Source organism: Equus caballus, chromosome 4, assembly GCF_041296265.1.
Source record: "Equus caballus isolate H_3958 breed thoroughbred chromosome 4, TB-T2T, whole genome shotgun sequence".
NCBI lineage: Eukaryota > Metazoa > Chordata > Mammalia > Perissodactyla > Equidae > Equus > Equus caballus.
The window spans coordinates 70,946,153-70,968,648 of record NC_091687.1 but is presented as its reverse complement, the minus strand read 5'-3'; the positions used below and the strand labels follow the sequence as shown (position 1 = coordinate 70,968,648).

General features: G+C 39.9%; 1 protein-coding gene across 19 annotated transcripts in view; it reads left to right on the top strand.

Annotated features, from left to right (window-relative positions):
* Nucleotides 1–22,496, top strand: part of ELMO1 (engulfment and cell motility 1) — a 523,453-nt gene that overhangs the window by 53,643 nt on the left and 447,314 nt on the right. For 5 of the 19 annotated variants that reach the window (XM_070264861.1, XM_070264855.1, XM_070264860.1 and 2 more), the window contains exon 2: nucleotides 4,883–4,949. The exons of the other annotated variants lie outside the window; for them this stretch is intronic. The gene's annotated coding sequence lies outside the window, so the exon portion shown is untranslated. The remainder of the gene's footprint in view (nucleotides 1–4,882; nucleotides 4,950–22,496) is intronic. 19 annotated transcript variants of the gene reach the window in all.

Below are 22,496 nucleotides of genomic sequence, written 5' to 3'. Positions count from 1 at the left end.
AGTCCTGTAACCTCCCCCCGCTGCAGTACCTCAGAATGCGACCTTATTTGGAAATAAAGTCCTTGCTGATGCAATTCTTTGGATGAGGCCATTCTTAGTAGGCTGGGCCCCTAATCCAATGTGATGGGGGAGCCTCATGAAAGGGGAAATTTGGACATACCCACACACACACATGGACTGTGCCATGTGAAGCCTGGAGTTATGCTGTCACAAGCCAAGACACTACCAGAAGCTGGGAAAGAGGCCCGAAAGTAGTCTTTCCTGAATACCTTCAGAGGTAGCCTGACTCTTCTGACACCTTGATCTTGGCCTTCCAGCCCCCAGAACTGTGAGACAACAAATTTTTGTTCCTTAAGCCACCCAGTTTGTGGGACTTTGTTACGGCAACCCTAGTAAACATGGCCATTCTAGGCTTGAACTCAGTACCTCAGACTTCTTTTCAGGATGGGTCAGAGCCACATCCCTAGTTCTAGAAGCTTCTCAGCCAAGCTCTTCTCTGGTCTTTTCTGTATTGTGGGCTCATTCTTTATATGTGCTGTTTGTGATACTTCCACTAGGGCCTGCCCTTTCTTCCCACTGAACTGGAACAGGAGTTTCTAACTCTATCTGTACACTAGAATTATCTAGGGAACTTAAAAAAATACTAATGCCCAGGCCCCATCCCAGGCCAATTGATTTAGAATCTATGGGAGATGAGTTCAAGTATTTTCTTTAAAAGCTCTGCAGGTGATCCTTAGATGTATGCAGGGTTAAGAACCACTGAAGGAAGCAAGGGCTAAGCTGTGTGTGTGTCGATGAGTGGGGAGGGCTGGGTGAGGGAGGCACCAACCAAAATTCAGCAGGGGATGGTGGGTCCCTTGTTGAAGCCAAAGAGCACTCACCCTGGGAGTCTCACAGATCTGGGACTGATCCCTGAATCTTCCACTTACCTGCTGTGACTGTGTGTGAGTCATTTAGCGGCTCTATTCTGTGGCTTCCTCATTTATACATTAGGGATTATAATGACTCCCCAGTAAGGCTATTATGAAGTGTCTTAGTCCATTTGGGCTGCTATAACAAACTGCCATAGACTGGGTGGCTTCTTTTTTTTTTGGGGGGGGGAAGATTAGCCCCGAGCTAACATCTGCTGCCAATCCTGCTCTTTTTTGCTGAGGAAGATTGGCCCTGAGCTAACATCTGTGCCCATTTTCCTCTACTTTATATGTGGGCTGTCTGCCACAGCATGGCTTGACAAGCAGTGCATAGGTCCACATCCGGGATCCAAACTGAACCACTGTGCCACCAGGCCGGGCCCTGGGTGGCTTTTAAACAACAGAAATTTATTTCTCAGAGTCTAGAGGCTGGGAAGTCTAAGATCAAGGCACCTGCGTATTTGATGTCCAGTGAAAGCTTTTTTCCTGGTTCATAGCCCATTTCCTGGTTCATCTTCCTGCTGTGTCCTCATATGGTGGAAGGGGCAAGGGAGCTCTCTGGTGTCTCTCTTGTAAGGACACTAATCCCATTCATAAAGGCTCCATCTTTATGACTTAATCACCTCCCCAAAGTCGCATCTCCAAATACCATCACATTGGGGATTAGGTGGGACAACTTGGGGATTTGGGGGACGCAAACATTCAGTCTGTAACATGACGGTTCAATATGAGCCTGTGTATGAATTGGGTCCAGGGCCTGGGTGATAAGCATTAAAGACCACTGGGAAACATATCAGGAGACCATGCCATCCTCTTCTCTAACCCCGTTCTCCTCTTCTCAGTGAGTCTCCCTAGGCAGGAACAATCTACTTCTGCTACCTTGTGCTCATTATCCAAAGCTCTCTCTTGGTTCCTCTTTCTGCATTCCTCCCTCCCTCCTCAACCACCTGCCTCATAACAATCCCAACATTCGGGAGGTTTCCAAAGTAAAGGAAACCTGCTTTGTTGGTCTGCGCCCTTTTTTCACAAATAAAACACCTTGCTTGAGAAAGTGTGATTGTTCCTTACGGCAGCTGGCTCCAGGACTGGAGATGAGGTCACTATGGCCACACCACTGTGGGCTGAAGTTACTGCCTTTCTAGGTAAAGTCATTCCCAGCCAAGATCAGGCAGCTAAAGCATGGCGTTGGAAGTACCACCCAGGAGCCCTCAAATTGAAGAGGGGCCTACATCTTCAGCCTCTTGTGAGAGGTTTCTGGCTCCTGGCTCTGCATCAGAATCAGCTGTGGAGTGCTTAACACTGGCAGTGCCTGATGAATCAGGGTCTTCATTGGTTGGATCTGGCGTGTGGAGTTTCAAAATCTCTACAGGCCATTCTGATGCAAAGACAGAGTTTTCACCCTCCATATTCTGTGTGTTGTGGGTATGTGCATGCATTTCACCATGTGAAAATCTCATTCATTGCTTCATTTAACACATGTTTATTAGGTGTCAATATGTACAAGACCCTCTCCTAGATATGGGGATACAGTGGGGAACCAAACGCTCATTTATCACTTGAAGCTTCTTTTCTAGTGGAATCCAGGAAATAAACAAATAAGCAAATGCCGGAGATAATGTCAGGCTTTGAGAAACACCAGCAAGACAATAAACTAGGCAGGGGGAGGGAAGGACAGGGGCATCATTTTAGGTGGGAGTCAAGGCAGGCTTCATTAGAACCCTGAGTGAAGAGACAGCGAGCCACAGGGGAATCTGGGGGAGAATATTCTAGGCAGTGGAGCAGCCCAGTGCTTGCTGTGCTGGGGAACAGCAGAGTCAGGGTGGCTGGAGTGGAGGGAGAGACAGGGGAAAAGGCGCTGAGGGGGCTCGAGGCTAGACCGCAGAGGCTGATGGACTGTAGATAGGGCTTTGAATGTTTTTCTAAGTGAGATGGGATGCCTCTGAAGGTTTTGAGCAGGAGAGTGACATGATCTGATTTATGTCTAAAATGGATCATTCTGGAGAATCAACTGTTGTGGGCAAGAGTAGAGTCAGGGAGACCAGACGAGAGGTAGATTTTCAGGCATTGTCCAAGGTGGTTTATGCATATGCTGCAGGAAAAATATTAAACCAAACCTTGAAACGATTTCCTAGGCAGTGTTGACTTTGCTTAGAACTTAAAAGCAAAGCATAGCATGTATACTTTCTGCACGTTGTCAGATAATTCTGTATATTTTCAGATATGATATCTGCAATGTTGTTTGAACAGTCACAAGTTCAAGTAAATTTGTGTGCATTTGTATTTGTGTCTTCTTTTGTACGTACCCCTTGCTAGTTTTATTACAGGTTAGAACAAAAGAAGTAATTTGTCGGGGTCAAATTTCTGAGGCAGCTTTTTGAGTAGATCTAGCATTTAGTGTTTTCCTGCCAATTAAACAAACAGAACATTTCCGGGTTTTCTGCAATCTAATTATTTTGCTCACTCTTGTTTATAATGTATCTTTTCTAATGACTTGTGCTTTTAATTTTTATTTGTATCGCTTCATTAATCTTGTTTCAGTGTAAGCAATTAAATGTGTGTTATGGACTGAATGCATAAGTCCCCCCAAAATTCATATGTTGAAAGCCTGATTGCAATGTGATGGTATTTGGAGGCAGGACCTTTGGGAGGTAATTAGGTCATGAGGGTGGAGCCCTCAAAAATGGGATTAGTGGCCTTAGAAGAAGAGGCCAGAGAGCTACTAGCTTTTTCTTTCTGCCATGTGAGGATGAAAGCAGAAGTAGGCAGTTTGCAACCCAGAAGAGGGTTCTCACGAGAAGCCAACCATGCTGGCACCGTGATCTCAGACTTCGAGCTTCCAGAACTATGAGAAATAAATTTTTGTTGTTTATAAGCGACCCAGTCTGTCATACTTTGGTACAGCAGCCCGAGTGGACTGCATGTTAACATTCATGTTTGTTTGTTTTTAGTACGTATGACCAAAATAGGTATTCACATTCAATGGATTGTCTAAGCAACACATTCTATACACAGCACAAGTAAAATATAGAAGTCAACAAAACCTATAGATTTCAAAATTTACCTAAAACTAACATCATTTTTTTCTTTTTTATAAAACCAACATCATTTTAAACATTGCCTAAAATAATTTTCAATTAGACACTTTTCCTGTAACGTGTTATAAGATAAAGAGGAAAAGTGGTAAAACATTGTACTCAGTAATGAAAGGAAGAAAACAGGTGGAAAATAAAGAAGAACTCCCAAATAAAATCTCTTAAAATATAACAAAAAATGCAGGCAGTAGAAATTATAAGCAGACTCATTTGTAAAGTATTTTGAATTTTTGTGTTATGTGCCCTGTAATGTAAATTACAAGTAGAAATTTATGAACTCACCAGGCAGACACAATCTTAACCAAGTGCTCAAAGCTGACACCCCCATTAATGGGACAAAGCAACTGCGTGTGCTTTCTGATATGAGGTGTAAATTCACTGCTGTCATATTTCTGCCCTAAATCCATAAGAAGAATCTTATTACAAGGAGACATTAGATAGACCCAAATACAGGAACATTCTACAAAATAACTTTGTAGATTTTTCTTGTACTCTTGAAAAGTGTCAAGGTCACAAAAAACAAAGAAAGGCAGAAGAACTGTCCCAGATTGAAAGAGACCAAAGAAACAGGCAACTCAATGCCGTAAGTGACCCTGGAGTGGCTCCTGGACCAGGGAAACAAATTCTGTGTTCTTTTACTATAAAGGAAATAATTGAGACAAGTAGTGAAATTTGAATAGGGACTGTAGATTACATAGTAGTGTCGTATCAATTTTAATTTCCTGATTTTGATAGTTGTGCTGTTATTCTGTAGGTGAGTGTTCTTGATCTTCAGAAATACGCATTGAAGTATTTGGGGTAAAAGGGCATCACGTCTGCAACTTACTCATAGACGGTTATAGGGGAGGAAAAACAATTCTTTTTCCTGTCTGCTCCTAGGTCCTCCAGAAGTGACAAGACAAAGGAAAAGAATTTTAGGCTTCCAAAGGTGGCAAACTGTGGGAAGGTAAATATACGGAGGAACTAATGGAAGATAAGGGTTAATGTGGTAACATTTGTGCATGCAGATCCATCTCAGCGCCATGTTGTCTTAGGTGGTTAGGTTGTTATGCTCTTCCTGGGTTGGAGAGTGGGGGACACCTTTGTAAGGGAAATTCATGTTCTGTTTTCAGGCAGAGTGGCAGAGGGCAGAAAGCTCATCCTGTGTTTACTTTTTTAAAAGTTGCCTTCAGCTCAAAATAATCCTTATGCCAGAGTGGCATATTTTGAGGTGGCATATTCTGAACTCCTCTCAGTTCACAAAAAAATCATAACACAAGGAGAAGAGATAAACCTACTGTGATAAAATGTTAGTATGTGGGGAACCTGGGCGAAGGGTATATTTCTATTCATCTTGGAATTTTTACGTGTCTGAAATTATTTCAAATTATGAGTTGTAAATTAAGTTTAGGAGATAACATTTTACTTTCTTCAAAATTTCAGAAATGCCCCTCAGGCCCAAGCTAGTGGTTCCTAAATAGTAGGAAGAAGACTTTTCTTTTTTTAATAAAAAGCAAATGTTTCTGAGATTGCCTTAAATTTACATCAACTAGCTAAAAATATTTCAGACGTTGTCTTGTAGCCCTAGAGCAGTGTGAGTCTTGACTGCCAAAAGAGCCAGTTAGAATAACGTGGACTGGTAGGAAGTATTTCCTTATGTTGAATTCTTATATAATCTTTTAAATTCTTAACTAGAAATCTAATGTGTAATTGAAAATATTTTATTCATACTGTTTATAAACTTGCAGATTGCTCCCAACCCTTGTTACTGAATGTGTTTTAAAAAAGGAAATAAAAATATACTAAGAAGTGAGAAATTCACCATAAAGGGGATTTCCTGAATAGTGAGAGTAGTCAAGTACTGGAAACTTCTTGAAGTTTCTCTCCTTCATTGTGGGCTAGAAAGAGGCACGAATACTGGATCTCTCATGTTCTACATGTAAATTTACCTGGGCATTAGTTTGTCGATGGTTCAAGCTTTGACTCTTAAAAATACTTACATTCTCATAAGTTTACATTTTTGTTAATCTTAGGGCCTACATCCTATTGTGAAATCACCCTTTGTTATTGTATGTAACTTGGGACTCCCTTTTGACTTGTCGCTTAAGAAGTAGCAGCTAGTTCCTGCAGTTTAACTCTTCAGTAGTGCAAAGCTGTAAATTACTGCCTACTTTTACAGATTTATGTCCACTCCATGAAGAAGAGTTTTGCCTCTCTCACTCTGCACTTTCTACTGGAACTTTGATAAGCTAGCTATCTAGGGTGTTAATAATTATGACCAATCAACCTAGAGTAATAGTACCCTGTTTTAGAACAAGTAGTTCCATTCTTGGTAATACTGATATAATGAATGGACATAGGCTGTGAAGTTGGACATTATCTGGGGTCAGTCCTCGTCTACAGCGTCTGTATTACCTTAGACAAGCTATAGTCGATCCTCATTATCCGTGGATTCCATATTTGTGAATTCACCTACTCACAAGTATTTATTTGTAACCCCAAATCAATGCTTAATGGTGCTTTTACAGTCATTCGTGGGCATGCCCAGAGTGGTGAAAATTTTGAGTCGCCCAGTGAGCATGTTCCCAGCTGAGGTTGAACAAGGCAACACTCTGCCTGCTTGTTTCAGCTCTCATCCTGTAAACAAATGTCCTTTTCACAGTCTATTCAGTGTCATGTTTTCCGTATTTTTGTGCTTTTTGTTTGTGATTTCACTGTTTAAAATTAGCTCCAAGCATGTGTTCAAGTGCTGTCTAGTGTTCCTAAGTGCAAGAAGGCTGTGTTATGCCTTAAAGAGAAAATATGTGCATTAGATAAGCTTTGTACAGGCATGAGTTGTAGTGCTGTTGCTGTGAGTTCAATGTTAATGAATCCACAATATAAATTAAATAAGGTGTCTTTAAACAGAAACACACATAAAACAAGGTTCTGTATTGATAATCTGACAAAAATGTTGTGGCCAGTGGTTCTCGGGAACCTAAGCCTGTATTTTCTCTAGGGAGCAATAGTTTCGCATTTGCTAATTCAGCATTCATGGTGACTTTATAGAGCATAACTACTATGAATACGGAGAATTGGCTCCTTATTTGATGTCTCTGAATCTCAGCTTTCTTATGGGTTGAGTGACTATATTACTCATCATACAGCTCAGAATGAAAGTGAGAATTTATCAATCATTATGGTAGTTCAGCAGGTATAAATAAGAACTGCATTGAGAAAATTAGGTCAGATACTCATGATTTCATAGGTAGTTTGGAAATTAAAAGGCCTAAGTTCAGTAGCATTCAGCAAATATTTATTGACTGTCTCCTATGGGTCTGGGAGCTGTACTGGGCAATGCTTGTCAGTGGTAAGCAAAACTACCACATCTCCTGCCTTCATGGAGTTTACTTTCTATTGGAAGAGTGGATATGAATGAATAAGCACACAAATAAAAATATTGTCACATATTTTGACCAGTTCTAAGAAGGAAAAGAATAGGCTATTATAGAGAGAATAAGTGTCTAATTTTGAAGTTGGCTGGTGAGGCAGGGAAAATGTCTCTGAAAAGGTGATATTTAAACCAAGATCATAAGATGATGAGTTTACCACCAGAAGAGCTTTCCTGATAGAGAGTGAGGTAGGATGGAGCCTCACCCTTTCTGGGAAGAACTTAGTGACTGAAACGTAATAAACAAGTAGAGAATGATGCAAGATGACGTTAAGTATTCTGGGAGCAAGGGGAATCCATTGAGGGATTCTAAGTAGGGAAGTGATAAGATATTTTAAAAGTGCTCTGTAGTGTATGGTATTGGGAGTGGAGGGAGGAGCAAGTGAATGCAGGGGACTAGTGAGGAGGTTACTGCAGACGTCCCAACAGAAGTGATGGTGGGTGGAGGTGGAAGAAGACTGTTTGAGAGAGAGACTTAGGAGATTAGATCTGCTGGTCTTGACAATGAATGCAGATGTACAAGATGAGAAAAAAAGAGTTAGGAATGATTCTCAGATTGCTTGAACAGAGGTTCCATTTTCTCAAAGAGGAAATGTTAAAGGAGAAACATTGTGGGGAGCAGAGTCAAGAATTCAGCAACTTAGATTTAAGTGTATTTACAGAGAAGACCATCTGTAAATGTTAGTTTCTTTTCCCCTTTTTATCCTGGCCATAGCAATTTTTAAAATGATGTTTGTTCTTTCTTTCTCACTCTTTCTCTCCATGGACTTGTGTGCATTCATGTCTAGATTTGGTCAGTATTCTTTCATTTTTCATATCAATTTCCCGAAAATTCTTTTATACATATTAGTCAAAAGTCAATGAACACCTCATCTCCTCAGTTCTGCCACTATCTGCAAACTTTAGCAGTTTAGATGTTCCAGGTTTCAGATCTGCTTCAGGATGCCAGGAAGAGAGAGAACCGGGGGCCTGATCTGGTCCAGATCCTTGCACAGGCCACAGAGCGCCCCACCATTGGCCTTCCATGCAGTTCTTCAGTGTACATGCCCAAGTTCAGCTGTGGCTTCTGTGCAGACTCCCTGTGCCTGCATGATAGGGATTGTGGAAGAACGCTCCAGATCCTGTTTTTGAACTTGGGTTATACCTCTGACTTCTCCTTCTGTCTTTGGGACCTGTTGGGAGGGAAAGTTTTCCTCTACCTACTTAGGTTCAAAAGGTCTGGGTCCTGCCATTGGACAGACAATAGACCAATTAAAGAGGAAAGAGAAGGTTTATTTACATGTGCTTTAAGAGTACTCAGCAATGGGTAACTTGCTGAATAGCCAGAGGTAAGGGTTTAGACATCAACTTAATAAAAAGGAGGAGTAGATTGAGCTGCAATGGGATGGTGTGGAAAGTTCTGTTGGGATTTTGATGCTAATGGTCATCTGAATTCACACTTTCTGGTGCTAAGGGTCAGTCTTCTGCCTCAAGGGAGGTCAATGGCAGCTATATTATCTGGAGCCTTTGCTTAAGTTAAGACAATTTTCTTTCTGTAGCTGTTGAGGGCTCTGATGTTTTCAGTTTAAAGTACTTTTAATACCGCTTTGTTGGTCTGTTAATTAATCCCTTTAGTCTCTAGGTTTCCTTTTCTGTCAGGACAATCCCAACCCATCAGAGAGTCTAATTAAATTGAATGTCAAAAGGCAGCAGTTCTTGGTCCCTTTTTTCCTGGCAGCTCCTCTATCTTTATGCAAATTTACCCACCTTCTCCCCAGTGACCTGCTCTGCCTACCAAAGAGTATTGGGAGGGGTAAGCCTTCTCAGGTCGCAAAAGGTCACTGCCCCTCCCCCTGCTCAGTGCTATTAGTTCACCTCTCATTTACATAACTATATGAGGCCACTGTGTTGACTCATCCCTGAACTAAGAGCTGCCTCTAGTGACTTAACTTTGTCCCCCAAAGACAGACACTTGGCCTGGCAGCTTCCCTGTCTTGAAACTTGTAAGACCTGCCATGTTCTGTGGATACAGAGATTTTTAACTAACAGATAATTAAGGGATGCTGTGAATTACAGGTTGACAGATTTCTTGCAACTTTTTGATCTTGGATAAATGAAAATGTTTAAAAAAACAGTGGCCGTTAGGTCAGGGCTTTGATCAAAAGTAGAATCCTAAACCTTGCTAACTGAGTTGGTTCAGCCCTTCCCTCTCGGGCTGCATGAATCAGTGCGTTTTGGTTAGAAAAATTTTGATTTCTGTTTAATGGTTCACAAAAACAAGAAGTTTTCCCTTCTTTTTCAGTTACCAAGTTTTTAGCAAGGAAACGGTAACCTGTTAAGATGTGATTATGTGTGTTTTGACTACTGCTTTGCTTCCAAGGAGAGGAAATATTAGAGGAATCAGGGAAGTAGGAACAAAGAACTAAAAATTACTATGCGGAAGTTCTAGAATTTTTTTTTAACAATTAACTAGTGTTCTTTTTATTTGGCAAGTGGGTAATGATGCCTTGGATATAGTACACTGAGCTTTTTGCAAGACTTCCAATAATTTATTAATAAGTTCTTGGACAACATGGAGAAATGGGAGCTGGATGCTGATACAGTTAGACACGAGTGGTTGCATAACAATAGCAAAGCTTCAGCACCCACCTCCTCCTCTTTCCTTCCTGGGACTCTGGAGTGTCCAAGGCCCTGGCCTTCAGCCAGGACTCACTAGTATACTGGTCCATCATGGCCAGCCTCCTTTCTGATTGGTCATTTGCACCCTGTGCTCGTGTTAAATATTTTATATGTGATCTCAGAGTATAATCAACTACAGCTCTTGGGAAAAGCAGGCTGAAGCTGGGCCAGGGAAGTTCGTGCATGGTGCCTGCACCCTATGTGTAATTAAAATGAAAAACAACCATAAAATAAGTGTCAGGAAATCCAAAGCAGTGCACATTTTCCCATGATGATGACTTTAGTATGTTTTTAGAAATATTAAGTAACAAATTATGTGTTATTTTCTCATTGATGGGATGTGCCTGCTTTGCTAGTGCCTTAAACATGAGCCTTCGTCAGCTCAGGGTGGGCCTCTGAAGGCAGCAGGGAAAGGAGAGAACTGGGAATTACGGATTGATTCTATGTACGTTTTGAGCTTCTATCGGTAGTTGTGTTGGCTTAAAGCAAGTAAAAATTGTTTGCAAAGCCATTAAGCGTTTATGATAACGTGTTGAGTAGTTTAAAAGTAAAGCACTGCTTGAATTAAAATAGCACCACGAACAAATAAGCCTTAGACATTTTATAATGGAAAGATGAAGCAAAATGCTCAACAGAGAGATTTACCACAAAAGTCTAAATTTATGAAACACTACTTTTGCATGTTGGCTTAGTTAGATTATTTGCTTTTGGCTGTAGGGTAACTAAGTGTGCCTTTCCCAGAACCGACCTCGCCTAGAGCCATCTTCAGTCTTACATCTGATTCTCCTGCTGTAACGTGAAATGCTGACTTGTGATGAAGAAGATGTGGGGGGATTTCAGGTGATGCTCTTTCGGGTGACCTTTCCCTGTAGGTGTCACAGCACACTGTGACTATTTCTCAGCAGTGGGGGTCAGGTCAGAAGAGTAGGGGGATTTTCTCTTCACAAGCCTCAGGTTACAGGGCTGTTCTGGTTTCACTTGCCATCATTAAGAGCCTGTCTGACTGGGGAGATGTCTCATGATAATCACTCCCTTCTGCTCCATGCCAGGTTGAAAAGAAAGATAATTATGAAAAAAAGGAGTGCTGGAGAGAAGCACCAGCTGCCAGATCCCTTAATGAGTGAAGGATTTATCTGGAAACACAGCTGAAAATACCCATTAAATGTGTAAACTAGACTGAAGGGATTGGCAGAAAGTAGAGCGACAATTATTTATTGAATTATTGCATATTTATTAGTTTGAAGTATACTTGCATATGTTTCAGTTAGCCCTGGGGAGGAGAGGGAAGTTTATTGGTACAGTTCAGTATTATAAACAGTGTTAATTATGAAATTGCTGTAACTTTAGAAATGAGATGTGTAGGTTAGGGGTGGAAAAGAAGAGATATCTATGGAAAATTCTATTTGGGGGCCTACCTGGCTTTGTGACCTTAGGAAATAAAAATAATGATTATTTATGGAGCATTTGTTATATGCCAGGGTCTCATGGAAGCACGTGGCATCGTTTAATCATCACAACAACCCTGTAAGGTGCAGTATCATCTCCATTCTACAGATGAGAAACTGAGGCCTGGCGAGTTTAAGGGGTTTGCCAAGAGTCACCCAGCTAGTTCATGATAGAGCCAGGATTCCAATGCAGGCCCTCTGACCTCAGAGGTTATGATCTTAATCATGTGAAGATAGGTTTATCGCTTCAGTCATTTAACTTTTCCGGTTAGTTTCGCTATTTTTAAAATGCAAGGACAAGACTAGATTATTTATAATAAGTCAGACAGTTTTGGAAGTAGAAAGCTCGTTGCTTTTTTAAAAACAACTGGAAGTGAGCACAGCCAGTGTTCATCCTATAGTCACTGCAAACATCTAGAGAATGACTAAATGGGAATTATTAGCAAGTATTTGTAGCAATTGAAGTCATTTCAGGGTTTTACTTTTGACAGTTATTTTTACTAGTTTTAATAACAGGGGCATGGAAAGAAGGTCTTTCTGAGGCTACATGTCAGTTGCTTTGTCATTTCTCTCTGTGTGAACCCCCACCCCCACCTCATCGTCCCCTGGAGTCGCTAAATAATCTCATGAGAAGCCATCCACCCTTCAAGGGAGTGATGAATACATGTGGGGGTACGTGAGAGAGAATTTCAGGCAAAGAACAAGAAACACGCCATGGATTAAGAGAACCAGAAAGAGACTGCAGTTATTCTGTGCTCTTCAAATCTGGTGGTTATTAAACTCTTCAATAGTAGAAAATATTTTCTTTCCCTCTTTAGGAAGAAAAGATTCATTCTTTAGCAGATCATATATCCTTTCTTAAGATATAGTTAATTTAAATATATTCAAGAAGGTTTAAAGGGACTTCCGCTGTTTATTAATATAGGAACTCCCCATTCTTTCATTATTGTGCTAAAATGTGGTGTTTCACATAACTGAATTTTCTAGGCAAATAAAACCAAAGCAACATTTTTATTTTAATAAATTATGATGGAATTTTACAATTTTATTAAGTATACCATATAGGCAAAAGAGGGTATATTATATATATGCACTGTTTGATGAAGAATAATAAAATTAATACCTATGAACCCAACAGCCAGCGTAAGAAATAGCACATTACTGGTACCTTTGAAGCCCTGATCCCGTTCCCCTCCACACTGTAAACTTCGTCCTGAATATTTTATTAATGATTTCTTTGTTTTTTATTTTTACAGTTACATAAATATAAACAATATATTTTGGAACTTTATAAAAATGGAATCCTTCTGGATGAACTTTTCTGTGACTTGTTCAACATTAATATTATGTTTCTGAAATTCACCCTTGTTGATGCATGTGGCCGTATGTATTTGTTTGCATTCTTTATAGTGTATTCCGTTTTATGACTATACCACAGTTTGTTTTTCTTGGGCTAGACATTTATTTGAGTTGTTTCCAGTTTCTTTCTGCTAAGATGATGCTATGAATATTTTTGTACACCTCTGCTAGAGCAGGTGAACAAGAGTTTCTCCAGGATGTATACCCAGGAGAGGAGGAGCCATATTGTAGGGTGTACACACCTACAGCTTTACTAGGTAATGCCAACGTTTTCCTAAAGTAGTTGTGCCAATTTAAATTCTCCCCAGGAGTACATGAAAATTTCTATTGCTCCACACACTTGCCAACACTTGGAGTTCTCACGTTGTATAGATTTTGTAATCTCATGGGTGTAAATGGTGTCACATTGGGGTTTCTTTGCAATTCCCTAATTACTAATGAGGTTGACCATCTTTTCATAGGTTTACTGACTTTCATGTTTTTTCTTTCATGAAATGCCTAGATATGTCTTTTGGCTTGCTTATCCTTTTCATATTGATTCACTGGAGTTCTTTATATATTCTATGTAATAAGTCTTTGTTCATTTTAAATGTTACAAATGCCTTCTCAATAAGTGGCTTATATTTTTTATATTATATTTTTTCTTATGATACCTTTTTTGAAGAAGAAGATTAGCCCTGAGCTACCATCTGCTGCCAATCCTCCTCTTTTTGCTGAGGAAGATGGGCCCCCATCTTCCTCTACTTTATATGTGGGATGCCTGCCACAGCATGTCTTGACAAGTGATGTGTAGGTCCACACCTGGGATCCGAACCGGCGAACCCCAGGCTGTTGAAGTGGAACGTGTGAACTTAACTGCTGCACCACGGGGCTGACCCCTTCTTATGGTACCTCTTGATAAGTAGCTCTTAATTGTATTCAGATGAATTGACCAGTCACTTTCTTTATGTTTTGAGCTATTTATATCCTGCTTAAGAAATCCATCTCACACTATGGTAATTAAGCTACTCTTGTATGTATATTTTTCCTAAGATTTCCTTTTCTGTTATTTAAAGACTTAATCTCTAGAATTGTTTCCTTTAGTGTAGATTATGATGAAGGAGTTGAATTTAATTTTTCCATACATCATCCAATTGCCATTTATTAAATAGTTCATTTTGCCCCACACTGGTTTTCAGTGTCAGCTTTAGTGTATGTCAAGTTTCCATCTGTGTGTAGGTTCTTATCCAGCCTCTATATTTGTTACATATCCTTGTTGATATCTTTACAATATTGATTCTTCTTGTTCATAAACTTTATATATCTATTTCCATTTATTTTGGTATTTAATATTTTTCAATAAATTTTATTACTTTACACAGAAAGATCTTGTAAAATTTCACTTGATATATTCCTAAGTATCTTATTCTTTTATTACTATAAATTGTAATTTAAAAGTTTGCTCTTTCTAATGCTTTGTTGCTGGTGTACAGAAATGCAAGTCACTTCTTTATACTGATCTTATATTCAGAAACCTTGACAAGCTGTCTCATTATCACGAATAAACTTTCTGGTAGACAATCACGTCATCTGAATGATGACAAACTTACTTTCTCTCTCGTCCATCCTTATAATGTTTATTTGTCTTTCTTGTCTTATTGTGTAGGCTGGGAACTCCAGCACAATATTTAATAGAGGTGTGCTATTTGAATTCCTTGCCTTCTTTTCATTTTTAAAGGAAAAGCTTGATGGTTTCATAACTGAGCATGATGGTTGCTGTAGACTTTTTGTAGACATCTTTTAGGAAGAAAGTTCCCCTCTATTCCTAATTTGCTTACTTTGCTAAAAGGCTTTTAGAAATTGTGATTAGTCACTGTTGGTGATTCTGATGTCCTATAGGTAAGGACAGAAAGGAGTGAAATTTATTATCAATGATTGATGATGATGTCTGCAGTGGAGATTAATGGAGAAGGGAAGATAGGTAGAGTAGCATATGCTTGCTATATGGTTATTTCTGCATGTTTTATATGCTATAAAATAATTTCATGTAAATTATCTCATTTTGGTTATTATTTCTAGGTTTTTTTTTTTAAATTAGAGCATTCTGATTCCATGACTCTGACTAGAGCCTGGGTCTAATGCCCGCTAGTTTTTCCTGCTACACTCTGGTGATATTTAATTTGTACCATGCTTAAGTAACCACTTCTTTCTTCTATAGTCCTCCTCAATCTCTCCAGGTCACATATCTATTGAGTTGAATCTGTAACCTGTTATTTTTCACTGTACTTCTGAGGAATTTTCTAAAGTGTCTGAAAAATAAATAGCTTCCTAAAATCTGATCTGTTTATTCATTTATTCACTTACTCTTTCACTAAATATTCATTGAAAACATGCTACATGACTAGAGATATAACAGTGAAGAAGACAGCATCCCTGCCCTCATAGAGTTTATACTCTAGGGTAGACTTAGGACAATAAACAAATAGCTGAGTGTGTAATATGCTGCAAGCTAGTGATAAGTGATGAGGGAGAGGGAGGGGATGACTGGGAATGTGTGTGTGTGTTGGAGTGTGTGTGCCAATTTTACTGGCATTAGGTTATGTAGAGAAGTCTTCTCTGAGGAGATGACGTTTAGGCTAAGTCCTGAATATGATGAACAAGCCAGCCATGGGAAGTTCCCACTTCCCATAGTGGGTGGAAAGTGTGGTATGTCTGAGGAACTTCAAGAAGTCCTGCGTGGCCAGAAAAGAGTAATCTTTAGTAGGTTATACAATGAATATTGACTGTTTTACATTTTTATACTCATGAAGCTTAACATCATTGCACATATTTAATATTATGACAACACAGGAAGGAGAATGGTGCTTGTGGTGATAGTTTACTATGTCTCTATCTGCCTAGGAAAAGATAAGTGGTAAGTTGGAATAATTATGAGTAATTGAGAGACAAGAGTTTACTATTGAGGAAAAGAAGATTTTTCAGATTGCCTGCATTGATTAACTCATTGGTTAGTTCTTCAGCTCTCCACTTTACCTCGGAAGCCACATTTTCTCCTGTGTCTTCGTGCTGGGTTTGAGCTTTTGTGATTGCTGAGATCAAAGTTTGGTCATAAGAAATAATGACTGAGATGAGTAGATCGTGTTTGAGAATTGGCACTTCGGCGGTTCCGCAGTAGATGACAGTCTCCTCTTCTGCTTTTTCTAATGAGGAGAGCTTCTTCAGGGACGAGTATTGAGCAGATCTGCTGCCCTTTATATCCTGTAGCTGCTTTGGTGTTGGCCAACACTAACCAGAGGGAGCTTGGCTACAGTCTCTTTCCTGTTGAGCTCTGAAGCTCCTGGCTTCACTCTTTGTCTCTCCACACTTCCACATGATCTCCTGCAGCAAGCTTGAGAGTTGATCAGTGTTCACTGAAGCAACGTATTTTAATTTCAGATGCCCATTTGAAAGACTCTTTACCCTGTAAAGTTTCAGAGCCTTTGATGACTGTAAGAATTTAGAACCACATTATAGATTTTAAAATACAAAGCGGAAATGTGGCCTGATGTTAGAAGTTATTTCAGTAGAAGTGGATATGTTTTCCAATTAATGGGAGTAGACAGGAAAACTACTATTGCTTTCCCATTCCATGCAGGCTCAGATGTAAACCTGAGGGAGTGAAGAGCTTTTTATTTGATAAAAGCTAAAAACTCACCTGCGTTTCTTACTTTTCAAGTTGTGACAGTCATTCGCAACTGTCAAACATGAAGATGTTTTGTACACCACCCAGAAATAATCTTGAACAAGTTCCAAGTGCTAGACATATGAGTTTATAATAGCATTCTGAGCTTTGTTAAGAAGATGCTTCTGACCCATTTTCAATAGGATTCACTTTTTGAGGTTTTTTTCTATCAAGGGTGACACAGAAGGAAATAGCTTGAGCTCTCTTGCACCTGAAAAACAAGATGTGCCCACAAAAGCACTTTAGTTTGCTCCTCCTTCTCAAGCAAAATTTGCCAGATTTTCAGATGGTGAAATGGGAGGAAGAAGAAATTTGGTTTGACTTCAAATTTTTCTGATCTTAATTACAAAAAGTAAGAATTCCAGAAAAAAATACCAAAGCAGAAATAAAGACTAGAATTAGAGCACTAAAGCATGCCCTATAGAACTCATGCATTATTTTTCTATACACTAGAGATTTTTAAAACAAATAAATATGAAAAGAAATCTTTTTCTCCAATTAGATTAACATTTAGGTGAAAGCGAAAATGGGCAAGTGTGAGTAAAACTCTTCAGGAGATCCCTAATTTAAATGTAGGTATGTTTCAACGTTCTATATTGTTGTTTGAAGCTTGGAACACTTTTAGTCATAGATTTAATATTATATTTGGCAGAATCAATGTTAGACACACAGCCAGATGAGGGTCCCCTGAGTATCTCTGAAATCTCACTTTATATCAATAAAGATAGAGATAAAAACTGCTTGGAGATTTGATTTTAAGGAAAAAATGCATTGAGGGTTCCAGTTTAGCAAACTGGGAGGATATCATCCTTTGCCACTTTAGTGGCCCAGAGGTGGAGATGTGTGGGGGTATTCTCTGACCTTCTGTGGGGAGGGCACTTCTTTATATCAGAGACCTGCAGCCTACAGCAGGGTTTAGTTAGAACTGAATTGAGTGAGGGATTCTTGAGGAATTGGGATTAGTTCAGTACAGAAGCATGGATGGGAGGGGATGGTGATGTTCATGAAGTCCTCAGTCCTTCCAAGGCATAATTTTACAGAGATCCCTTCTCTAGCCTCTTTGGTTTCCTAGTCACTCTGTTTCTCTTTTTTCCCCAATTCCCCAAGCACTGGACATGACTTCCTTCTCTTACTACTTCTACCAGTGGTTAGATCCTATGGGATCATAAGTTCTGAGTATGTAATCTTATCATTTCTTGAGATTTTTTCAAGAGTTATTTTTTCCCTTCAGGTAAGAAAGGAAAGGTAAGAAGTGGAAGGAGTGGTTGATGTGTTTTAGAGTGACTTCGACACACTAGGGCTTAGGGCAGAAAGGAAAAATGGAGAGGAGAGGAGACTAAGTTCTGTGGTAGGAGCTTGGCATGCTTGAGCAACTGAAGGCCAGAGCTACTGCAATGGGGTTGGGGTAGAGGGAATAAGGGAGAGGGAGAGAGAGAGAATATGACTGCGGGCCAGACAGGTGGGCACTGGTTGAATTATGCAGACCTTTTTGGGCCATGCTGAAGACTTTGGATTTAAGTCTGAGTACAGTGGGGAGCCAGTGAAGGGATTTAAACAGAGGAGCCATTTGAATATTTTTGTGGTTTCCACTTTGGTGGCTGTGTAGAAAAGAGATTGGAGGCTTGTTACAAGGGTCTAGTTGAGAAGTTTTGTTTGGCCTAGGGAACGTCAGTGAAGTTGGAGAAAATGGAATGGATTTGAGAGAGTGTAGTTGGATTGGTGGTGGATTAGAAGCGGAAGGTTAGGGAGAAGGAGTGTCAAGAAGGACACTTGGGTTTTGTCATGAGTACCTGAGGTCCTCGTGTTAGGAGAGGCTAGGTTATGCTGTGGTAACAGCCTCAAAATCTCAGGTCGATATCACAAAGTTTTCAGTTGTGCAAAGAGGGCTACAGGTCTTCCAAACTCAGTGATCCAGACTGCATACCATTTCAACACAGGTGCCACCAAATTTGCTGTGGCAAGGGAGGAAAGAATGTGGGGGTTCATGCACTGACTCTACAGGGCTTCTGTCACTTCTACTCACATGTCATTGCCACAGTGAGTCTGTGGGCTTTTATTTCAAACGTCTCGAAGTATAATCCTCTAGTGTGCCCAGAAGAAGAGGAGAAATAGAAAAGGTGGTGTAAAGATCTACCACAAACCCGTGTTTTCATGTGGAGAACTCTGAAGGAAGAACAGATTCTGGAGGAAAGAATTTAGTTTCAGATATGCTGTTTGAGATGCTTGTGAGATAATTAAGTAGCTATAGGAAGTAGGAAGTTGGGTGTTTGAGGGAGGAAGGAAGGAAGGAAGAGAGGAAGGAAGGAAGGAAGAGAGGAAGAAAGGGAGTGAGGAAGGAAGAAAGGAAAGATGGAGGGAGAGAGACAGGGAGGGAGGAAGATTTGGGTTTTAGATATACGTTTAAAGTATATCCACAGGACTGTATGAGATTGCCTAGAGGCAGTGTCTAAGGAAAGACTAGGATGCAGAAATGAGCCCTTTATTAGTTAGATTAGGCTAAACTACACTGTGAGTCCGCTGTGGGTTAGTGTGAGGGTCCACCATTTTATAGCTGCACCATCTGGGCAGAAGCTCGGTCTGAACAAAAAGTTTGATGTCCCATTTCCAGCACCTGGAAGAATACTTGGCAAGAGGTAGTACCTGGTCATACCTAGCAGGAGGTAGTAAATGATAAATTATATATATATGTATGTGTATATACATATCTGTACATATTTATGTGGCCTTTTGGTCTGCTTGTTGAGGTACAACAAAATTAATCACTTTCGTTCAGTGAGTATTGACCAATGTACACAGTCATATAACCATCACGACAATTGAGATACAGACGTTTCATTGCTCCAAAAAGTTCCCTTGTGCCTCTGTGCAGTCAAACCCCACCCCACGGTCCCCTGGCAACCTCTGATATGCTTTCTGTCAATATAATTTTGCCTTTTCTAGAATTTCATATAAATGGAATCATATGGTATGTGGTCTTTTATATCTGCTTCTTTTATTTAGCACAGGGATTGGCAGACTTTTTCTGCAAAGATTCTGATAGTAAATATTTTAGGCTTACAGTCTATAGGGTCTTTGTTGGAGGGACTCAGCTCTGCTGGGTGTAGCATGAAAGCAATCTTCAACGTTAGATAAGTGAACGGGTGTAGCTCTGTTCCAGTCAAACCTGTTTACAAAAATCGGCAGAGGCCTGGATTTGGCCCGCAGGCTGAAGTGTGCTGACCCCTGACTTAGCGTAATGCACTTCAGATTCATTTCTACTGCTGTGTGTGCCAGTTCATTCTTTTTTATTGCTGAATAGTCTTCCATTGTATGGGTGATATTCCATAATTTGTTTACCCATTCATCAGTTGATGGACATTTGAGTTGTTTCTAGTTTTTGGCTTTTATGAATAAAGCTGCTATGAATATTCACATGCAAGTCGTTGTGTGGACATATGTTTTCATTTCTCTTAGGTAAATACCTAAGAGTGGAATTGCTGGGTCATGTGGGAAATGTGTATTTAATATTATAAGAAACTGCTCAAACTGTTTCTTAAAAGCGTTCTACCAATTAACCAACAATGTATGAGAATTCCAGTTGTTTTGAGTTCTAGTAGTGAGTATCTACTAGAATAAATATTTATTAATATTTGAGCATTAATGGATATAAATGAATCAATGAAAATATGTTGTCAATATTGTCTAGTGTCAAAGATTGTTTTAATGTGATTTTTTTATGACTGCTTATTCTTATAGCTTTACCAAAAGTTATTAAGCCAATTTCCTATTATTAAAGTTTAAGATTGTTTATAAAGTTTTCCTACTACAAACAATGCAGTCACCATATGCCTAGATGGCAATGGGTTCAATATTACACTTACTGATAAGGGTGCAGACTGCAATTACTCTTTACTCTTGGCAGGTACTTGCAACCACATATGCATTTACTAGTTGGTTGATCTGGGGATTGGGTTGAAATCCTCTTGAAATTTGAGGACCCTAATTTGGTCCCACTTTTGAATAGGTATGCCAAGGAAGCCTCAAGCAGATCCTGGATTTTTCTCAAAAAAGTAATTCATGTCTGTTGGTCCCCCAGAGTTTTATGCTTTAGTAAATGGCTAACTTCATTTTTGCCTGGAAAATTTTTAAGTAAATGTTTGAAATGTCTGCCCCAGTTTTTAAAAAAATCTCAGGCAAGATTCATAAACTTTCCCTTTAAGCTGTGTAACTTCCCAGTGAACTCTCTTGTACCTGAGTGAATTGATTTGCTATTTAAGTTCTTTGCCATAATAAGCTCATTAAATGCTAAGGCCCACTACCAAAAAGTCATTATTTCAGTTTTGAGTACTTGTTCTGAGTCTGTACTCTGACAGAGCTAGATGTCAATTAAGATTATTCCTTGTTAGTGGAAATAAAATCATGCCATCTGCTTATAAAAGAAGACTTATGTTCTTTCTCTAGGTGGGTGAGAGAGTGTATTCAACTCACACAAAAGTTGATCCATTCATTAAGTGAAAAGGTAAAAAGATAGAGGTCATGAAGAGAGCCCTGTTTTACCTCACTGGAAGTTAGGATCAGAGCTGTGGGCTATTTTTCCTGCAGAGCTGTGTCTCAGAGGTTGTGTCAAGATGGAGGTTCTGTCACAGCATCAGAAAGTAAGTCTGTGTTGAGCCTGAAAAACTCAGGCCGTATGATTCCTGTCCACGGAATTGAAGTCAGAAACAAGTTCACTGAGTCACTGTCGGTATTAGGTAAGCATGAGGTGGGAAGATGCAGTAGGGATCCATAGTGGAAAGTGCTTTGAGACTCCTTCTTTGTGAGCGCTATTGGTTGGAAAAGCCTAGATTTGCTGACTTGTAGAGCTAATGTCGACCTGCTCTCCCTCTGTGCCAGGCCCTGCTCTAAGAAATTTGTGTGTGTTCGTGTCAGAGGGAGTTCAGTGCAATGGTTCAGAACACAGACTTTGGGCTGGCCAGATTGCGAACTAGCCAAATTAGTGGCTGGTTTCCTCCATGACTCCATGTCCTTATTTTTAGAATGTGGATTATGGCAGCACTTATGTCGTAGGGAGGACTGAATGAGTCAATTTACTATGTGAACTGTTCAATGGAGTACCTGGCACATAGTAAGTTATATAAGCATTAGTTATTACCATCACCATCTTATTACTCATCTCAAGAAAACTGTGAGATACATACTGTATTTTTCCCCATTTTACAGTTGCATACACTGAGGCACAGAGAGTATTTTCCCAAAGCCAGACGGCTAGGAGGCAGTGAAACTAGGATTAGAATACGTGCAATCTGAGTTCAGTCTGTGGTTGTAACTGCTGTACTCTGCTGCCTCTCAATTTAATAAGACGGAAATGGCCATGAATGTTAGAAGTAATCTGCGGTAAAGCAGATTAGGCCTACAAGGAAGAGATGAGTAAGGATTGTCTTTTGTACTAGTGGTCTGAGCTTTACCACTGCTTCCTCCAGATGAGTCTCTACACCCATTGACTTGATAGTGGTCGACAAATTGGCTGGGAGCACATCTTCTATTTGGAGTAGTCCTGGCTCAGTAAATGGCATCACCATCTATTCTGTTGTGTAAGCCAGACTCCTGGGTCACCCTTGACTGCAGCTTCTCCTTCTTCTCCTATATCCTGTCCATCATCAATTCCTGTTGATCTTTATTTTTAAGATTGCTCATAAGTCCTTCACTTTCTGCATCTCCAAAGCCGCAACTCCAGCCCAAGTCACTGCCATCAGTTGCTTTCTTACCAATCTTCACCAGTCCAGTCTGTTCTTCCTGAGGCTAATGGAAAAATACCAATCTTGTCATCTTGTGCCCTGGCTTAAAATATCACCTGTTTTGCGTTCAAATCCAGATCTGTCTGAGTCCAAAAGCTGTCCCTTTTCTTTTGCCATCTTCCCTCTATAAAGTGTGGATCAGTTGGCT